The sequence below is a fragment of the Mobula hypostoma genome, chromosome 28 (genome assembly GCF_963921235.1).
Source record: "Mobula hypostoma chromosome 28, sMobHyp1.1, whole genome shotgun sequence".
Classification (NCBI taxonomy): Eukaryota; Metazoa; Chordata; class Chondrichthyes; order Myliobatiformes; family Myliobatidae; genus Mobula; species Mobula hypostoma.
In genome coordinates, this window is record NC_086124.1 from 12,850,514 (window position 1) to 12,869,538 (window position 19,025).

A 19,025-nucleotide genomic window follows, 5' to 3' on the forward strand; every position below is an offset into this window, starting at 1 on the left:
TGCAGGGATTACAATTTGCGGCTGTAGTTAAGATGTGCAAGACACAAATAGTGAAACATCACACAACAAGATCCTCGAAGATGCAATTAGATAATGTACAGATTTAATGTATTATGAGTGATAAATACTGAGCAGAATGCATCTGTTTTTTCATCGTACCTAAGGATCTTTTATGTCTGCTTGGGGGCATAAGTATACTTTGAAACATGGCTTTATACAAATACAGACCAAGTCAATAATGCAGCCTTTGATGCTATAATCAGGGAAAATCCTCAGATTCTAAAGGCTAAGAAGCAGTCTCTATGAGGGCGACAGTGACACCCATACTTGTTATTTTATGTTCTCGTTATTGTTACTTATTTATATTTGTATTTGCGCAGTTTTGTTGTCTTCTGCACTCTACTTGATCTTTCATTGAATCTTGTCATAGTTACTGTTCTATAGATTTGCTGAGAATGTTTGCAAGAAAAAGAACCTCAGGATTGAACGTGGTGACATATATGCGCTCGGATAATAAAATTTACTTTGAACGTATCACAAATCAAAAGCACTTCTTTCAATAACTGCCAATGACTTTTTCTCTAAAGTGCTTGCCAAGTTCCTTTTACAGATCAAAGGAAACTTTACCTCTGTGGTCAGCAGCTGGTGTACTGTGTGATAGGTCTAAAAATATAGATTCCCTGTTCTTGGACTTCATAGTAGAGGCTTATAATCTTACCATTTCAGAAAATTAACTGGATTTCTTCCAGTCACTTCAACATTGTAAAAATCTTTAATCAGATTTTGTTTTGAGGTATACCCCAAAGATCAAGATTTGTTTAAGCATTAAATGATTCTCCCTATAGCACTGATCACCTTCACCAGATGAAAGGACCTAAAGCACCAAAGACTTAAATAGCCTACTTATATAGCTCAAGTTACACTTCTATAGTCATAGTCATAACACCTGAAAGTGTATGCCTGCTCGAGGGCTTAATTTTACATTAAAACATGGCTTTGCACAAATACAAATTTATATTGCTACATTCAGGGAGAATTTTCACATTTTAAAGGCTGAAGTCTCTAAGAGAATGATAGTGACAGCCGTATCACAAATCAAAAGTGAATCAGTACTTCTTTCAATAATTGCCAACATTGTTTTGAAGTTCAAATTCAGTTTATGGTCATTTAACTGTGCACACGTATACTGCCAAGTCATATTACTATAGAGGTCTTTGAGGTTTAAGACTATTAAATCCCCTCATACCAGAAGTTAAGACTCCTATCCTCACAACTTACCTACTTATGATCTTGCACCTTATTGGTTACAGGCATTGCATTTTTTTCTATAGCTGTTCCACTTTATTTTGCATTGTTATTGTTTTACTCTGTTCTACCTCAGTACACTGTCTAGTGATCTGATCTGTATGGACGTTTTGCAAGACAAGCTTGTAGTCTTCACTGTACCTTGGTAAGGTGACAATAATAAACCAATTCCAAGTACCAACCTATCTCCAACTATACCTTTAGCAATTTTGTCACTGATGAGTGTATAATAATTCATTTCATTCTCAACTCGGCAGATCATGATGTAGTCTACAGCAGGACCTAGTAAAGGGCTGATAAATAGCAGACAGTATTCACAACTCCAAGTATTAGAAAATAAGTATCTCAGTGTCTGATCCCCTTTAGGGATCACCATGGGAGATCAACTTAAAAAATTGAACAAACCATATATTTAACTGCTGCAATACTGGGTCAAAGATACGTATAATCCACGTGTAGCCACATTGAAAAGACGTGTTATCATTTTAAAAAACACTAAATTTCATGTTTTAAACACATTTCAATTTTCTAAATTAGCTGGAACGCGCGCCCAAGGACCGTTATTCGCGGCACTCGGCGGGAAAAGGCCAACGAAGGGAATATAAAGGCCGGCACTCTTAAAACTTCAAAAATAAACCGTTTTCCTCACAAACTTTACTTTTTTATTGTTAATTGCCTACTTTTAAAACGAAATTATGCTTGCCGAAAGGTTTTTAAAATGTACCCTTGGTAAAAATTTATAAAACGGCGGTGCTTCAAGCCCTTACTTCACTAACCTCACTCATGCGGTGAGATTCTCCTCACATTTACTTCACTACATTATTTTGTTTCCATTTTTCTTACTCACCGTGTACGAGGCGGTCAGGATGATGCTCCCGGTTCGGACATGGCAGCACAGGAACCTGTGGCTGCCATGGTACATTTTGGAGAAGAATCGCACCATGTTCCTCGTTGATGTTCACTCCCCTTCCTCTGGACCACGAACCGAACTGTTGGTCGGTGTGAAACCGGGTAGGTCAGGCTGTTTAATGTCCGTTAAACGGCGTAACATCGAATTTCCAGTTTCGCCTCTTCCTGATTCCGTTCCCTCATATCACATGACACTGCAAAGAAAAGAAAGACCAACTTCAGAAACGGTTTGAATATCCTTATCCCTTCTCTTAGACCTCAGCGTGTACCATGACTGCATTTACAAAACCTTATTTTTTGTGAAAAATTATTTGTACTTTGACATATGACTATTTCTACCTTGACTGTGTGACACCGTCTGTAACTGTTGGCAATGCCGCTAAGTCAAGTGTTTGTTAGAGTGTTGTGTGCTGTAATTTTTGGTCCATTCTTAGCAAGTGATAAGTGCTGTTGGGGTAGCAAGTTACCATTTGTACTTGTACCACAGCCCTCAAGAGAAAGAATGTGGCAAATTTCAGATGCATATCTGAAATGTACAATTGGGACACAACTAGTGGAAAAAAATGGCAAAGTGGACAAATAGGTTTCATAGGGACCTTACCCGCCACCAAGAAATGAAGCAAAATATGTTGATGTGCCTTTGGAATACATTTCCAGATATGGTCTGAATTTTGCAATCTTCTGAAGACAAGAGACATTTTAATGAGCAATTATTAAACGTTAAAGAATTTTGGAAAGACGAGTGGAATATTATTCATAACCTGAAGTTTAGGGCTATGGGTAACGCTAGGTAATTTCTCAGGTAAGGACATGGTCCGCACAGCTTTGTGGGCTGAAGGGCCTGTATTGTGTTGTAGGTTTTCTATATTTCTATGTTTCTCTGAAGTCTACCTACTAGACTCAGGGAATACTTGTATCTAATGATTAAGGCATCTATAAGGAAAACTGTAGACAATAATCCAAGAAAACAAGGTATCATTTGCTTTTAACCCGGATAATAATATTATTTATAGAAAATATACACTGTACCCAGGCAGCACTTATCCTGTAACCTGAAAATAAAAACAATGTCAGCCACAGATATCCTGTAACCTGAAAATAAAAACAATGTCAGCCACAGATATGAGTCTCAAAGTGCACCTAAGAAATACCTCTTAGACCAAAACATAAAACCAAAATGTCATCAAAATTATGAATTTGACTGAAAAGTTGTTGTGTTGGCATAACTACATATTAAATAAATAAAGGTACACACTCGGAGCTGGTTAACTTGTATATTCACTGCAGAGAGAGCTATGAATCAATGCGCACGGGCAAGTTATCAGTCAATAAACAGTCAATAATTAGAGCTAAGGGTAGTCATTCCACTAAAAGAAATAGATCCGTGCACTACATTTTCCCCTTTAGTGTAATGTAAAACTGTGCACGTAACAAAAGATTAATTTCCCTTTAACAGACCGTGTTCAAATAAACATGCTTTCACAATAGCAGTGTTTTCTTGATTTAAAAAAAATAACAGTCCATAACTAACTTTACTATACTAAAGATCCAGTCTTTTGGGTAGCACTCTGTTTCTTTCAGGATAGTGCCTCTGGACATCAGGTTTGGCAGGTGTCTTGTTAAAGACAACTTTCTCTGTTTGCAGGTGTTACGTTCTGTTGGTGACATGGTCATCACAGAGAGGTAAGTCCGGTGGATGCAATGTGTCCGTCTTGTTGGACGCAGATGACCCAGGTGTGTTCTTCAACTGGGCATCCAGTGTCTGGTTCACATGACATCTCCATGTACGATCACCGATATCCACGGGTACTTGTAGCTATCCTACCGGGTGTCCACTTGTCTTCTCGGTAATCATGCACAAGGATTTCCTGTCCAACCTCAAAGCTCCTTGCTGACTTACTTGGGAACTGTCTGAACTGTTTACTCTGCACTTCCCACCGTAGATCTGGTTTCAGGAGGTCTGTGTGAGATCTCAGATTCCTGTTCATGAACAACATTGCAGGTGTTTGATTTGTTGTCGCATGAACAGAGTTCCGATACACCAAAAGGAAGTTGTCCATCCTGTGCTGAAAAGAAATGTCCTCCTTGTCCAGCACTTTAATGGACTTCTTGTAGGTTTGGACAAACCTTTCAGCTAACCACAGGAATTCTGCAGATGCTGGAAATTCAAGCAACACACATCAAAGTTGCTGGTGCATGCAGCAGGCCAGGCAGCATCTCTAGGAAGAGGTACAGTCAACGTTTCAGGCCAAGACCCTTCGTCAGGACTAACTGAAGGAGGAGTTAGTAAAAGATTTGGAAGTGGGAGGGAGAGGGGGAGATCCAAAATGATAGGAGAAGACAGGAGGGGGAGGGATGGAGCCAAGAGCTGGACAGGTGATTGGCAAAAGGGGATATGAGAGGATCATGGGACAGGAGGCCCAGGGAGAAAGACGGGGGGGTGGGGGAGGAACCCAGAGGATGGGCAAGGGGTATAGTCAGAGGGACAGAGGGAGAAAAAGGAGAGTGAGAGAAAGAATGTGTGTATAAAAATAAATAACGGATGGGGTACGAGGGGGAGGTAGGGCATTAGCGGAAGTTAGAGAAGTCAATATTCATGCCATCAGGTTGGAGGCTACCCAGACGGAATATAAGGTGTTGTTCCTCCAACCTGAGTGTGGCTTCATCTTGACAGTAGAGGAGGCCGTGGATAGACATGTCAGAATGGGAATGGGATGTGGAATTAAAATGTGTAGCCACTGGGAGATCCTGCTTTCTCTGGCAGACAGAGCGTAGGTGTTCAGCAAAGCGGTTTCCCAGTCTGCGTCGGGTCTCGCCAATATATAGAAGGCCACATCGGGAGCACTGGACGCAGTATATCACCTCAGCCGACTCACAGGTGAAGTGTCGCCTCACCTGGAAGGACTGTCTGGGGCCCTGAATGGTGGTAAGGGAGGAAGTGTAAGGGCATGTGCAGCACTTGTTTCGCTTACAAGGATAAGTGCCAGGAGGGAGATCAGTGAGGAGGGATGGGGGGGACGAATGGACAAGGGAGTCGCGTAGGGAGCGATCCCTGCGGAAAGCAGAGTGGGGGGAAGGGAAAGATGTACTTAGTGGTGGGATCCCATTGGAGGTGGCGGAAGTTACGGAGAATAATATCCTGGACCCGGAGGTTGGTGGGGTGGTAGGTGAGGACCAGGGGAACCCTATTCCTAGTGGGGTGGCGGGAGGATGGAGTGAGAGCAGATGTGCGTGAAATGGGGGAGATGCGTTTGAGAGCAGAGTTATGGTGGTGGAGGAAGGGAAGGCCCGTTCTTTAAAAAAGGAGGACATCTCCCTCGTCCTGGAATGAAAAGCCTCCGTCCCCCTCCTGTCTTCTATCATTTTGGATCTCCCCCTCCCCCTCCCACTTTCAAATCTCTTACTAACTCTTCCTTCAATTAGTCCTGACGAAGGGTCTCGGCCTGAAACGTCACCTGTACCTCTTCCTAGAGATGCTGCCTGGCCTGCTGTGTTCACCATCAACTTTGATGTGTGTTCCTTTCAGCTAACCCATTGGTTGCTGAGTGGTGAGGCGTTGACTTGAAATGTTTGATGCCATTTTCCTTCATGAATAGTCTGAACTCTTCTGATGTGTATTCTGGTTTGTTGTCACTCATAATTTGTTTGGGTAAGCCACTTTTTGAGAAGATAACCTCCTGAGCGGAACCAGTCTTTTCTGACGTGATTGGCTTCATTGATATGATCTTAGGCCACTTTGAATGAGCATCCACAGCAATCAGAAACATGGAGTTCATGAATGCCCCAGTAAAGTGAATATGCACTCTTTGCCATGGTGAAGACAGCCACTCCCACGGGTAGAAAGGTGCCGGTGGGGGTGCATTTTGAACTTTGTGGAATCCCAAACAGCTTTTGATCAGGTCTTCAATCTGTCTATTCCTGACCACCACACATAGCTCTGGGTGAGACTCTTCATCTTGACTGTATCCAGGTGTCCTTCATGCAGATTCTCTAACACTCTAGTGCGCATTTTAGAGGAAGCCACAACACAAGATCCACACAACTGGGTTCTTTGAAATACAGACAGTTGGTCTCATCTCACTAAGAACCCTGAAAACATAAAATTAACATGAGCTGGCTATCCTTGCATGGTGGTGTCATAGACTTTTGACAATGTCGGGTCATTCCTTTTTTTCTCTTTGTATTCCAGCATTTGCTACCGACAGTTGGTCCACCTCTGCTGGGTCACAGAATGAAGACTTTTCTTCTTCAGTTGTCAACAGTGGAGAATGTGACAAGCTGTCAGCATTGCTCTGTTGTTTGGTATCCTTGAACTCTATGTCATAAGAGTGGGCTCCTAGGGAAAGTGCCCAACGTTGCAACTGGGTACCAGACATCACTGGGATTTCCTTGCTGGGATTGAAAATGAACCCAAGGGGCTGGTGGTCTGTCACTGGAGTAAACCTTTGTCCGTAGAGGTAGTGGTAGAACTTCTTTACTCCCCATACTAGACTAAGGGCCTTTCAGTTGATCTGTGCGTAGTTGCATTCTGAGCTCGTCGGTGAGGAGGTGAGCTCGTCAGCGATCATGAAGCAAATGCAATCGGATGTTCAGATCCACCTTTCATAGTGTGTAACAAAATGGTACCTGTGCCATAAGGTGAAATACTGCACACCAGTCTGATGAGCAGAGATGGGTCAAATGGGTGAACAGTTCATCTGATGTCGTTAGTCACTTTGTTTCCTTGAATGCTCTTTCATATCTTTCTGACCATTCCCACTTTGCTCCTGTCTGCAACGGTGCATTCAATGGGTGCAGCACCGTAGCAAGATTTGGGAGAAACCTGTGGTAGTAGTTTACAAGGCCTGAGTTGTGACACTTTCCAGTTTGGGTGCCTATAGCACTGCTTCAATCTTCTCTTATGACTTATGTAAGCCCTGCTTGTCAATGACATGTTCACAATATGAGATTTCATTCTTGAAAAACTCACATTTCTCTCTCTTTGCACACAGACCGTACTCGTTCAGCCTGGTAAGCACCTGACCAAGGTTCTGGAGGTGCTCTTCGACATTCTTGCCACCGTGATGACATCATCAAGGTAACGTTGTGCTCCTGGGATATCTTGGAGCACTTGGTCCATCGCTGTTTGCCAAATTGCTGGAGCTGATGTAACGCCAAAGATGAAATGATTATACTGGAACGGTCCCTTGTGAGTGTTGATTGTGCGGAACTTCCTGCTTTACCCTTCAATCTCCATTTGCAGATAGAATTGTAACAAGTCAGTCTTTGAAAACTTCTCACCATCTGCCAAAGATGTAAAAATGTCTTCTATTCACGGCAAGGGATACTGCACAGTATACAGCACAGGGTTGATGCTCATTTTGAAGTCCCCGCATTTGCGAGCAGCTCTGGCCTTCTTTCTTGATCAGCAGGACAAAAAGGGGTGGCCCATTTGCTCCACTCAACCTTGCCAGATGCCTCGAAGATCTGAAGTTCAGCATCCACTTTGGGAAGTAGTGCGTTAGGCACTCCACACGCTTTATAGAATCTTTATAGAATCTTGGTTTTGTTCCTCCAGTTCAATTCTGTCCTTCATGCCTCTGAGTTTACCAATTCCCTTCTCAAACATCTCATTAGCATTAAGCAGGTGTGGCAGTCTCTGGTTAGTGCTGCCATTTGGGCTGCAGTTGCTAGTTGATGATGCATTGAGAGCTTTGATTTTTCTCAAACATTCATGTCCAAATGGTGCTAGCCCTTTACTTTTCAACACATAAAGCTCTAACTGCTGTGTTTTTCCTCTGTACGTCACATTTACTTCCTGTTTGTCTTTGGGGAGGCACGTTTTCTCCTGTATTTCTCCTGTCTTTAGTATCACCGAGGTCTTTTCTAATGGTAGCTCAGAAACCAGTCTGTTGTAGTCATCCTCTGAACTTACATACAAAGCTGACCCTGTATCCAGGGTTAGTCCTGACGAAGGGTCTCGGCCTGAAACGTCGACTGCACCTCTTCCTACAGATGCTGCTTGCCCTGCTGCGTTCACCAGCAACTTTGATGTATGTTGCCTGTATCCAGGTCCCTTTTTAGTTTTACACCAGATATATCTGTTTTGATCTATATGATTTTGCGATTGATTTCAGTAATTCTTTCCAGTTCTTGGCATGACAGCTCACCGTTGTCAGATTCTGTGTTGTCTGATTTGGTTGCACTTTCAGTCACTTTATGCATTCGTTTAGTTTTGTGTTTGAAATTTTTCACTCTGTGTGTTTTTTCTCTTTAGTTGTGCTTTTTGTCGAACTTGCACGCTCTCTCTATGTGGCCTTGTCTGTGATACTTTCTGAAAGCTTTTTCTTTGAACCAAAAATCATTTGCATCATGAGAGGATTTGCCACATCGATAGCATTTTTGCCTTTTTGCACCATTCATGGCCATTTTGTACATTTCACATTCTAAACTCTTTTTCTGTAGTTCTGACACATCCTTTGCTGCTGTCTCCATTGACATTGCAATGGTCAATGCCCATTCTAAGGTTACGTTTCTTTCTGACAGTAGCCTTTTTTGAGTGCTCTGACTATGCATGCCACATACAAGCCTGTCCCTTAATGCATCAGAAAGTCCATCTCTAAAGTCACAGTATTGGGAAAGTTTGCGCAGTTCTGCAATGTATTCAGAAATGCTTTCATCCTTTGACTGGTTCCTTTTGTGAAATCTAAATCTCTATGCTAAAACTAGTGGTTTTGAACTCATGTGATTTTGAAAAATTTCAACAATTTTGTTGAACATCTTGCTTGCTGGCTTTTCAGGAGTTACTAAATTGAGTAAGGGACTGTATTGTTTTGTTAGTTTTAGTCTTGGTTTGTCCTGTGTTTTTGTTGTGATATCATTCTGGAGGAACGTTTTAATGCATGCATTTCTAAATGACAATAAACAAGGACTGAGTGTCTTCATAATCTAATCTAATCTAATGTTTTAGCACCCATTAAACTAAGCAGTGTGGAGACTTTCTTTTCTTCATCCACATTGTTAGCACTACAATACAGTTCAACCCTCTTAATATACCATTCCCAGTCCTCATTAGCACTATCAAATGTGAAAACTTTCCCAACGAAGGCCATCGTCATGTTATTTTCACTTTAGCGTTGCTAGTTGTGCGTCTCTCATTGTGTATTGTGCACTGTCACTCAAACATCCCTGTGCTAGCATCTGTGACTGCCTTGTCTGTACTGGTTCTCTCTTTCCTCTCGCTGTCTCTCTCTGTCATCTCATAATTGGTGATATTCACTGACATTCAGGTTCGTACTCATCGCCAATTTGTTGTGTCTGTACAACTATGTATCAGATGAATAAAGGCATGCACTCAGAGGAGGTTAACTTGTATATTCACTTTGTAGAGAGAGCTACGAATCAATGCATATGGGTAAGTTATCAGTCAATAATTAGGGCTAAGGGGAGTCATTGTGCTGGAAGAAATAGATCTGTACATTACAAAATATAACAACAATATCCTGTGACACACTGAGTATGTGAAGAGTGCTCAAAGTGCTCAATTCCTTCCCAAAATAACTTGGTTAGCCAGCAATATTGTGGAGGTGTTAGACAATTTGTCATAAACTGACATTTAACAATGTAATGAAACGTACCTATAATATAGACAAGTGTAGCTACATCTGTTTATGAATGTCAGTGGAAGACCTTTACAGTAGCTGGGAAATAAGTGAGCCAGAAAATAAACTACTTTGAAGAATTTATCTAACACTGAGAGCTGAAAACATATGAATTACAATGCTTGAGACAAGAGCCAAATAAGTTTGTTGATGGTTTCCTTCCAAGACTTAGAAAGGCGACCAGTAAATGCAAGTTCAAGGAAATGGACAAACTGTTCTTGGACTGACTGATCTGAGATTAAGCCTACCCAGAAAGGTAGAAAACTTTAATTCTGGAAGAGGCAATTGGGCTAATCAGAATGTTGACTACTTAAGTAGCTAACCACCAGCTCAGTCATAGGAAAGGATTTACTTAGATGGTAGAAATGAAAAAATAAAACTAGACTGAAAGTGAGCTAGGTAGAAGCTCTGGACAATCAAAGCCAGAGAGCAGGAAGGCATCCAAAGGAAACAAAACAGAGTCATAATAATGTAAACACGAGGAATTCTGCAGATGCTGGAAATTCAAGCAACACACATCAAAGTTGCTGGTGAACACAGCAGGCCAGGCAGCATCTCTAGGAAGAGGTACAGTTGACGTTTCGGGCCGAGACCCTTCGTCAGAACTAACTGAAGGAAGAGCTAGTAAGAGATTTGAAAGTGGGAGGGGGAGGGGGAGATCCAAAATGATAGGAGAAGACAGGAGGGAGAGGGATGGAGCCAAGAGCTGGACAAGAGCTGTCATAATAATGACATGCAGAGGAAATAAAAATTCCACAACTTGAAATGAAGAAGGTTCAGGAGCCTAAGGTCTCACACCACGAGGTTCAGGACCTGTTATTACCCTTCAACCATCAGACTCCTGAACCAAAGGGGATAACTACATTCAACCTCACTTGCATCACCATTGAAATGTCCCACAACCTATGGACTCACTTTCAAGGATTCTTCATCTCATGTTCTTGATACTTATTATTATTATTATTATTTTTTTTTACTTACGTAGTTTTTTTCTTTTGCAAACTGGTTGAACTGGTTGGTCTGGTCTGTCATTGATTCAATTATGGATTTATTGGGTATGCCCACAAGAAAATGAATCTCTGGGTTTTATATGGTGACATAAATGTACTATGTTAATAAATTTACTTTGAACCTTGAACTTTGATCTAAATTATAGGGATGCATGAAGAGAAAGCAGGAAAACCTGCTGAGGGGACTGAGAAGTTGGGAGGAATGACAATAGATCTCGATGAAAGATGAGATAGGGAAGAAAGCAGAGAGAATGGAAAACAAGAAGAAAGCACTGAGCATTGAAAGTAAGTAGACTGAAAAGTGCTTTATAGCAAGAGGCATATCAGACCTAATTTAACTGTTCCCAGTCTGCTTTAATAAAGCAGTTGGATAGTTGGAGATCTGAACTTTACAGCACCGCCAAAACTCCAGCTCTACTGAAAAGTGAGGATCAAACTGGGTAGCACATGAGGCACGAACACAACGTGCTGATGTCTTTGTGGGTCACAAGTCTGTGATTTTTTTTGTTTGAATTCTTTGGCTGAGGGTCGCAATTTAATTTTATCACGGATCAATTGTTGACAGATATGGGGTTTTGGTGGCCTTAAGAATGGCAGGGAGAACGAAGAGAGGGAATTTTGGAGAACCATTTCTGGCCAGAAAGCAGAAACCAAAATGTCTAACTATGATTATTTACAATACTGACCTTAAGTGCCACTCTAAGAAGTTCATGGTAAACTTTAATTAGTGCCACCTAGCTTAAACTGGTAATAGCCAGCTATGAAATTGAATGATGCATGCTAAACCAATTAGCCAGCTGCTGGTGCAGTGGTATCTGCACCGGACTTCGAGCCAAGTGGTCCCGGGTTCGAATCCAGCCAGCTCCTTGCACACTTTCCATCTATGCTGGGTTGACCGTTGTTAGCAACTTGGCCTTGTAAAAAACAGACAAATTCTAAAGAAACGGCAAAGTTGCCACCCAAGGCGCAGACAGGAACAACAAATCAATTAGTACTTGCTAGTCACTGTTGGATCTTTGTTTAATTTCTGATCCTTAGAGTTCTTTCAGGAGTCAAGAATGGCGAGCTGTCTTAGTTCAAGATTTCAGTTTATTTTAGGGTACAAACATACATACAAGTACTAAGCAAACTAAATAAAGAGCTGACAAATGATGTTAAGAGAGGAATTAATATTAAGAGATGTAAGACAAAGGAATAAAGAAATAAAAGATGGCACTTCTATAAAAGTAGATAAGATAAAGAAAATTCCTCAGTGATGAAGTAATAGGCTACATAATTAAAACAATTACATCGCATGGGTAATGTGCTAATACTTAGCCAATGAAAAATGAGAAAGGTAATAAACCGTTAGCTTAGCTTCTATACTGCTTTCTGCCAGTGAGTGTGAAAAATATGGGTCTCTTAAAAAGTGCATATCTTATAAAAAGTATTATTTTAAAAACCAGTGAACATCACTAAAATCACTTTGTGTTTACTGCTTTGAATTACAATTTACAATTCACTCACCTGCTTTCTAATTCTCTCCAGTTTGGCCCCCCCAAAAAATGCCAGTTGTATACTTAACAATAATGATAGTGTATAATGTCTAAAATATCAATTGAGGTCGGATTGTTAATCATAAACCAGCAAAAATAGGAGGTGGTGGTCAATGAACCTAAAGAGATCTGAATGTTCTGTTTTTTATGAAAATACCTGGCTGACCGTAGAGAAGAAAATAACGATTCAGCTGTTGCACTGTTGCAAGTTAACTTAAAATACGTATCACAAATTTCTACTGAAAAAGTTATTTGTGATTTTGACCTTCAGATGTCTGTTGGAAAAGTAATCCGATACATGGAACATTTTGTGGCTTTGACCTTAGAATGTCTATTGCTCTGTAGCTGTTAGAATCTGAACGGGGGGCAAGGTTGACAAGTACAAGATTTCTGTGTGTTCTTGATGGCACTGTTGAAAGGGAGCTTATGCAGCAACTAGATATTTTTGGCGTGCAGATTTTACCCATACCCTTGGAGAGCATGATAGTACAAGGAAAAGCAGGAAGAAAACCAGATCATTTGATTCTGGTGTCTGGGTAGGAAACATAATATAAAGAGACTATGTTTTTGATCGTCTAGACTTCACTTAAATGATGTCAAAATCTAAGTGGTCAGTATATTTATGCACCTTATTATAAGTGTGAAATAATCCTAAAATGATTATTATTTTATAGGAAAATGATAAATTTTCAAAAACTACACAGAAAATGGATAGGGCATCAAACATATAATGAATCAGAATCAGGTTTAATATCACTGGCATATGTCGTGAAATTTGTTAACTTTGTAGCATCAGTACAATGCAATACAAAATAATTTATAACATAAACTGTAAATTACATTAAGTATATATTTATGTATATTAAATAGTTAATTTAAATAAATAGTGCAAAAACAGAAATAGAAAGTAGTGAGGTAGTGTTTATAGGTTTAAGGTCCATTCAGAAATCTGATGACAGAGGGGAAGAAGCTGTTCCTGAATCACTGAATGTGTGCCTTCAGGCTTCTGTACCTCCTTCCTGATGGTAACAATGAGAAAAGGGCATCTCCTGGGTGGTGAGGGTCCTTAATGATGGACGTTGCCTTTTTGAGCTCTGCTACTTCAAGATGTCTTGGATACTATGACGGCTAGTGCCCATGATAGAGCTGACTAATTTAACAACTCTCTGCAGCTTACTTCGATCCTGTGCAGTAGCCCCTCCCCCCCATACCAGCCAGTCAGTATGCTCTCCATGGTAAAAATTTGTAGAAAATTGTGAGTGCTTTAGGTGACATACCAAATCTCCTCAAACTCCTAATAAAAGTCACTGTCTTGCTTTCTTTATAGCTGCATCAATATGTTGGGACCAGGTTAGGTCCCCAGGAACATGAAATTGCTCACTCTCTCTATTTGGATCGCTCTATGAGGATTGGTGTGTGTTCCCTCATTTTATCCTTTCCAAAGTCCTCAATCAGCTCGTTGGTTTTGCTGACGTTGTGTGCAATGTTGTTGCTGTGTCGCCACTCAACTAGCTGGTATATCTCTATCCTGAACATCACCTTGTCAGCATCTGAGATTCTGCCAGCAACATAGATAACGAATCACGTTTTTCACAAAATCAGAGCATGGCATTAATTAAGGCATTTACTATACGCAACTGTGTAATTGACTAATTAAATTTGATGACTTGTGTCTACACACTCATACTTCAACAATTAGAGATCAACTTCAGAATTTGGATTAAAGACTTCAGTAGAGAATAAAATGCAATAATTTATTCATAGATGTAATGATTTCATATCAATTAAATCATGCACATTAATCTCCCAGTTTAGCTAGAGAGAAACATAGTTTCGTGCAGAGCCATCAGGGTCTTAAAGTTGCAGGTTCAATGATATTGAGTGCTAAGATTTCACCATGTTAAAAAATAAACTTCATTTCTGATTTCCTCCAAGAGGACTACAACCTTGTCATTGGTTTTGGAGGCTTGCGTGCCTCAATGACCCAGAGAGCTATGCTGGCTGGAGTCAGGGTTTTATGCTTTGGCTCTTGGTGGGGTCACCCATGCCAAACAGGTCAAAAGACAGAGGCCAGACTACAAGTGGTCCACCAATCCTCCAGGTTCGGGGGTTCAGCTTAGGGCTAACAACCCTGAATGGTAAAACAAAATTGTTACAGAAACACCAATGACGAATCCTTCTACTGAGTGCGACGGTATTCCTGAGTCTCCACCTGGGACATGCCTGACTGACTGTGGTGAAGATCAGGAGGAAGCTACTGACACGATGAACACTGTCAGAGATGGAGGACCTTCACTGCTGCCCTAAACACCAGTGGTGTGATGGGCGGTAAGTAAGTTATTTCAGAATTATGCAAAAAAAATTCTTCTTCTCAGCTATCATTCACTGCTTTAATTAAAAAACCTGTTTATACCTTGAATGAGGATATGGATCAGTCATTTTGACTATGTTCTTTATGGGCTGAATTGCCTCTCTCTATGTTCAAGTAGTTCTATGATTCAATCCTGATGTCAGAATCAGTATTATTTATTCATGCAAACATTAATTACATTATTTTTATTAACAACAGCAGTCATGCCAATCTGAAATTTTTAGATTTTGATGCCCAGAATATGCGCAATCAAAATGATTTCATGGTTTCACACTAAATATTTCCCTTCTGATTCTTTTGCTATTGTTAACTGCTTAGGACTCTAAGACCGTCACTAAGAGTATGGTAACACACACAAAAAATGCTGGTGAACGCAGCAGGCCAGGCAGCATCTATAGGAAGAGGTACAGTCGGCGTTTTGGGCCGAGACCCTTCGTCAGGAGTATGGTTTTCTTTTTTCTTCCAAACAGGCCTCAACTTGATGATCTATAAGAAAATCAAAGAGTCAAATGCATTTATCGCATGTGCATCGAAACATTCAACGAAAAGCGCTGTTTGCGTCAACAACCAACGACCAACAACCTGAGGGTGTGCCAGAGGCTGCCATGCATGCCCCAATGCTCGGCAGAAGAACGCAGAACACAACAAGCCATGCTAACATGATAGCATAATGACATCACAGCTCGGGGCATCGGAGTTCAGAGTTTAATTCTGATGCCGTCTGTAAGGAGTTTGTACATTCTTCTCCGTGAAAATGTTATACAGGTCAAGCAGTATCTGTGGAGCGAGAAATAAAGTTAATGTTCAGCCAGTGACCTCTTCTCAGATGAAAGATCTAGTCTTCTTCACAGATGCTACCTAACCTGTCTGGTATTTACTTTTATCTTCAATATATTTTATGGTAATTTCTTTCCAACTCATACAAATGAAAAATTACTGTATAGAATTGCTTTGGAATAGAAGGACTTAAATTTTGGTGCCTCAGATCAATTTAATATAAATAAGATTTGATAATGAAGAATTTTCTTTGGAACTAAAGTGAGGTTATGGTAACTTTTCTCTCTGTCTTGCAGCTAGAGCCAATGGTAAACAGGGGCAGAGAGGCAGAATTAGTGAAGAGTGAAAGTAATTATTCCAGATATGTCAACTATTGTGGTTATCATGCTCAATAATCTGGTCCAGTGGAGAAAGGATATATTTGAGCTGGATTTGTTAACCTGTCCCCTGCCATCTGGGACACTGAAAGATTTACTGAAAGGTTATTACAAAGACATTCAGCCCAATGAATCTGTGTTAGCTTAATCTAAGAGAAATCCAGCTAGCCATCACATAGCCCTGCAAATATCACAAAACACTGCATTTGTTTATATCTGGATACTTCTCCAGCTCTTGAACATCAAAGCAAAATTGCAGATGCTGGAAATCTAAAACAAGAACAAAGAGCTGGAAATACTTGGCAGGTCAGCCCATACTTAACATAGAACATAGAATAGTACAGCACAGTACAGGCCCTTCGGCCCACAATGTTGTGCCGAACCTCAAACCCTGCCTCCCATATAACCCCCCACCTTAAATTCCTCCATATACCTGTGCAGTAGTCTCTTAAATTTCACTAGTGTATCTGCCTCCACCACTGACTCAGGCAGTGCATTCCACGCACCAACCACTCTCTGAGTAAAAAACCTTCCTCTATTATCCCCCTTGAATTTCCCATCCCTTACCTTAAAGGCATGTCCTCTTGTATTGAGCAGTGGTGCCCTAGGGAAGAGGCGCTGGCTGTCCACTCTATCTATCTATTCCTCTTAATATCTTGTATACCTCTATCATGTCTCCTCTCATCCTCCTTCTCTCCAAAGAGTAAAGCCCTAGCTCCCTTAATCTCTGATCATAATGCATACTCTCTAAACCAGGCAGCATCCTGGTAAATCTCCTCTGTACCTTTTCCAATGCTTCCACATCCTTCCTATAGTGAGGCACCCAGAACTGGACACACTTTTATAGAGCTGCATCATTACATCGTGACTCTTAAACTCTGTCCCTCGACTTATGAAAGCTAACATCCCACAAGCTTTCTTAACTACCCTATCCACCTGTACCCTCAGATCCCTCTGCTCCTCCACACTACCAAGTATCCTGCCATTTACTTTGTACTCTGCCTTGGAGTTTGTCCTTCCAAAACGTACCACCTCACACTTCTCTGGGTTGAACTCCATCTGCCACTTCTCAGCCCACTTCTGCATCCTATCAATGTCTCTCTGCAATCTTCGACACTCCTCCACACTATCTACAACATCACCAACCTTTGTGTCGTCTGCAAACTTGCCAACCCACCCTTCTACCCCCACATCCAGGTCATTAATAAAAATCTTGAAGGAAGAAAAACAGAGTTAACATTTCAGATTGAAGGTCCTTTGTCAGAATTGAAAAGGAGATAAAATAAACTTGTAAGATTGCAGGGAGCATGTCAGGTAGCACCCTCAGAAAGAGAAACATTTAACATATGGTCATAGCTTGGTGTGGAAACTACGGAAGAATGGAAGGGCCTCCAAAATACGGATACAGCTCAGTCAATCACAGGAAAAACTCTCCCCACCATCCAGGTTCAGGAGCAGTTATTAATCATCAGACTCCTGAACTAGTGTGGATAACTTCACTCACCTCAGCACTAAACACAACCTCTGGACTCACTTTCAAGAACTCTATAACTCATGTTCTCAGTTTTATTTATTTATTTTTGTACTTGCACATGTTCTCTTCTTTTGCAGAGTGGTTGCTCTGTGTGTGTGTGTGTGTGTGTGTGTGTAGTCTTTTGTTGATTCTATTGTATTTCTTTGTTCGATTGTGAATGTCTGTAAGAAAATGAATCTCATTTGATAATAATTTTACTTTGAACTTTGATCAGTCCTTCATGAGAGAAGAGTCATTTGTTCAAGGAAGCTGGCATGAAGCTAGAGTGTTTCTTCCTGAAATTTTATGTGGAAGCAGAAATAACATTGGTTAAGGTGACAGGGTTCTAATCTGGATGTACATTTTGTCTCTTTTGGGTGGAGAAAGGAATCACAGAAAAAATGGCCCGAAGGCATATTTTTGAAGTGTGAGGCTTGGAGTTGATGTGATGAAGACTGGTTTCATCCAGCGTGGTGGGAACCTGGAATGCAGTGCCTGCGGGTGGTGTGGAGGCAGATACCCTCAAAGCATTTAAGAAGCATCTCTGTAAATGTTTGATTCAGTCGGGTAGAGAAGGCTATGGAACTGGGGTGTGTAGGTACGATTAGGGTAATTGGTCATAGTGGTTAGTGCAGTTACAATGGGCCACAAGGCCTTTATGTGTGCTGTATGACCCTATGATGCTAGTTGGTTGTCATTATTAATCAATGGAATGTCTCTCCTTCACATCAAATCTGCTGCCTTGGTTAGTTATGCTTAGGAATCCACAGTTTTGACATTATAGCAGATAATTATCATGGCATTCAAATATAAATACATGAAATGACTTAAACCAACAGCTCTAAGATCCACTGCGGTGAGTTCCTTGTGGCTTTCTGGTAAACCACAGCAGTCCGTACGACTATTTCCTTTGTGGCTGCATCTTTTTGATCTTTCTTCAATTATGCTTTTACATTATCATTGACTGGCCTTTATACACATCTCTGTTTTACCCCAGGTATTCGCAGCTATTTTTGGACCAATACCTTTACAGATTTTGTTTCTGGCCATTGATCTAGCATTTGAATATCAATCCACACTTTTTTAAGCTTTTGCAATAGTGAGTGTTTTGATTCAATAAATTAATGCTAATATGAAGTTTATTGCAAGCCCTGGGTCGTTGGAATTTCTATTTAAAGATACCTGCAAGGCACAATAGAGCTTAAAAGCAGTAGAAATCCTTATAGAGAGGAAATAAGAAAGCCAATGAAACATTAATATTAAATGTGTCCTGCACTTTAATCAGAAATAAGAATTTATAAAACAATAAATTCATCTATTTCTTTTTTAAACACTTACCTTAATCTCAGATTGACTGATTTAAAGGTCAAGCTTTCATTGTAGACAGAACGTTGTTCTACAAATATATGGTTATTTAACACTGCTGCTAATATTAAGTGGGTCTAGTAATGGATTTTAAGTTTATTTTATTATTGAGTCAGGTTTTAAGACTTCTTATTGACATGTCAGAAGAATACAGTGTAGTTGCTCAGTAACTAACTTGAAGAAAAACACAAAAACTGCAGCTGAACAATGTGCGACCTCCAAT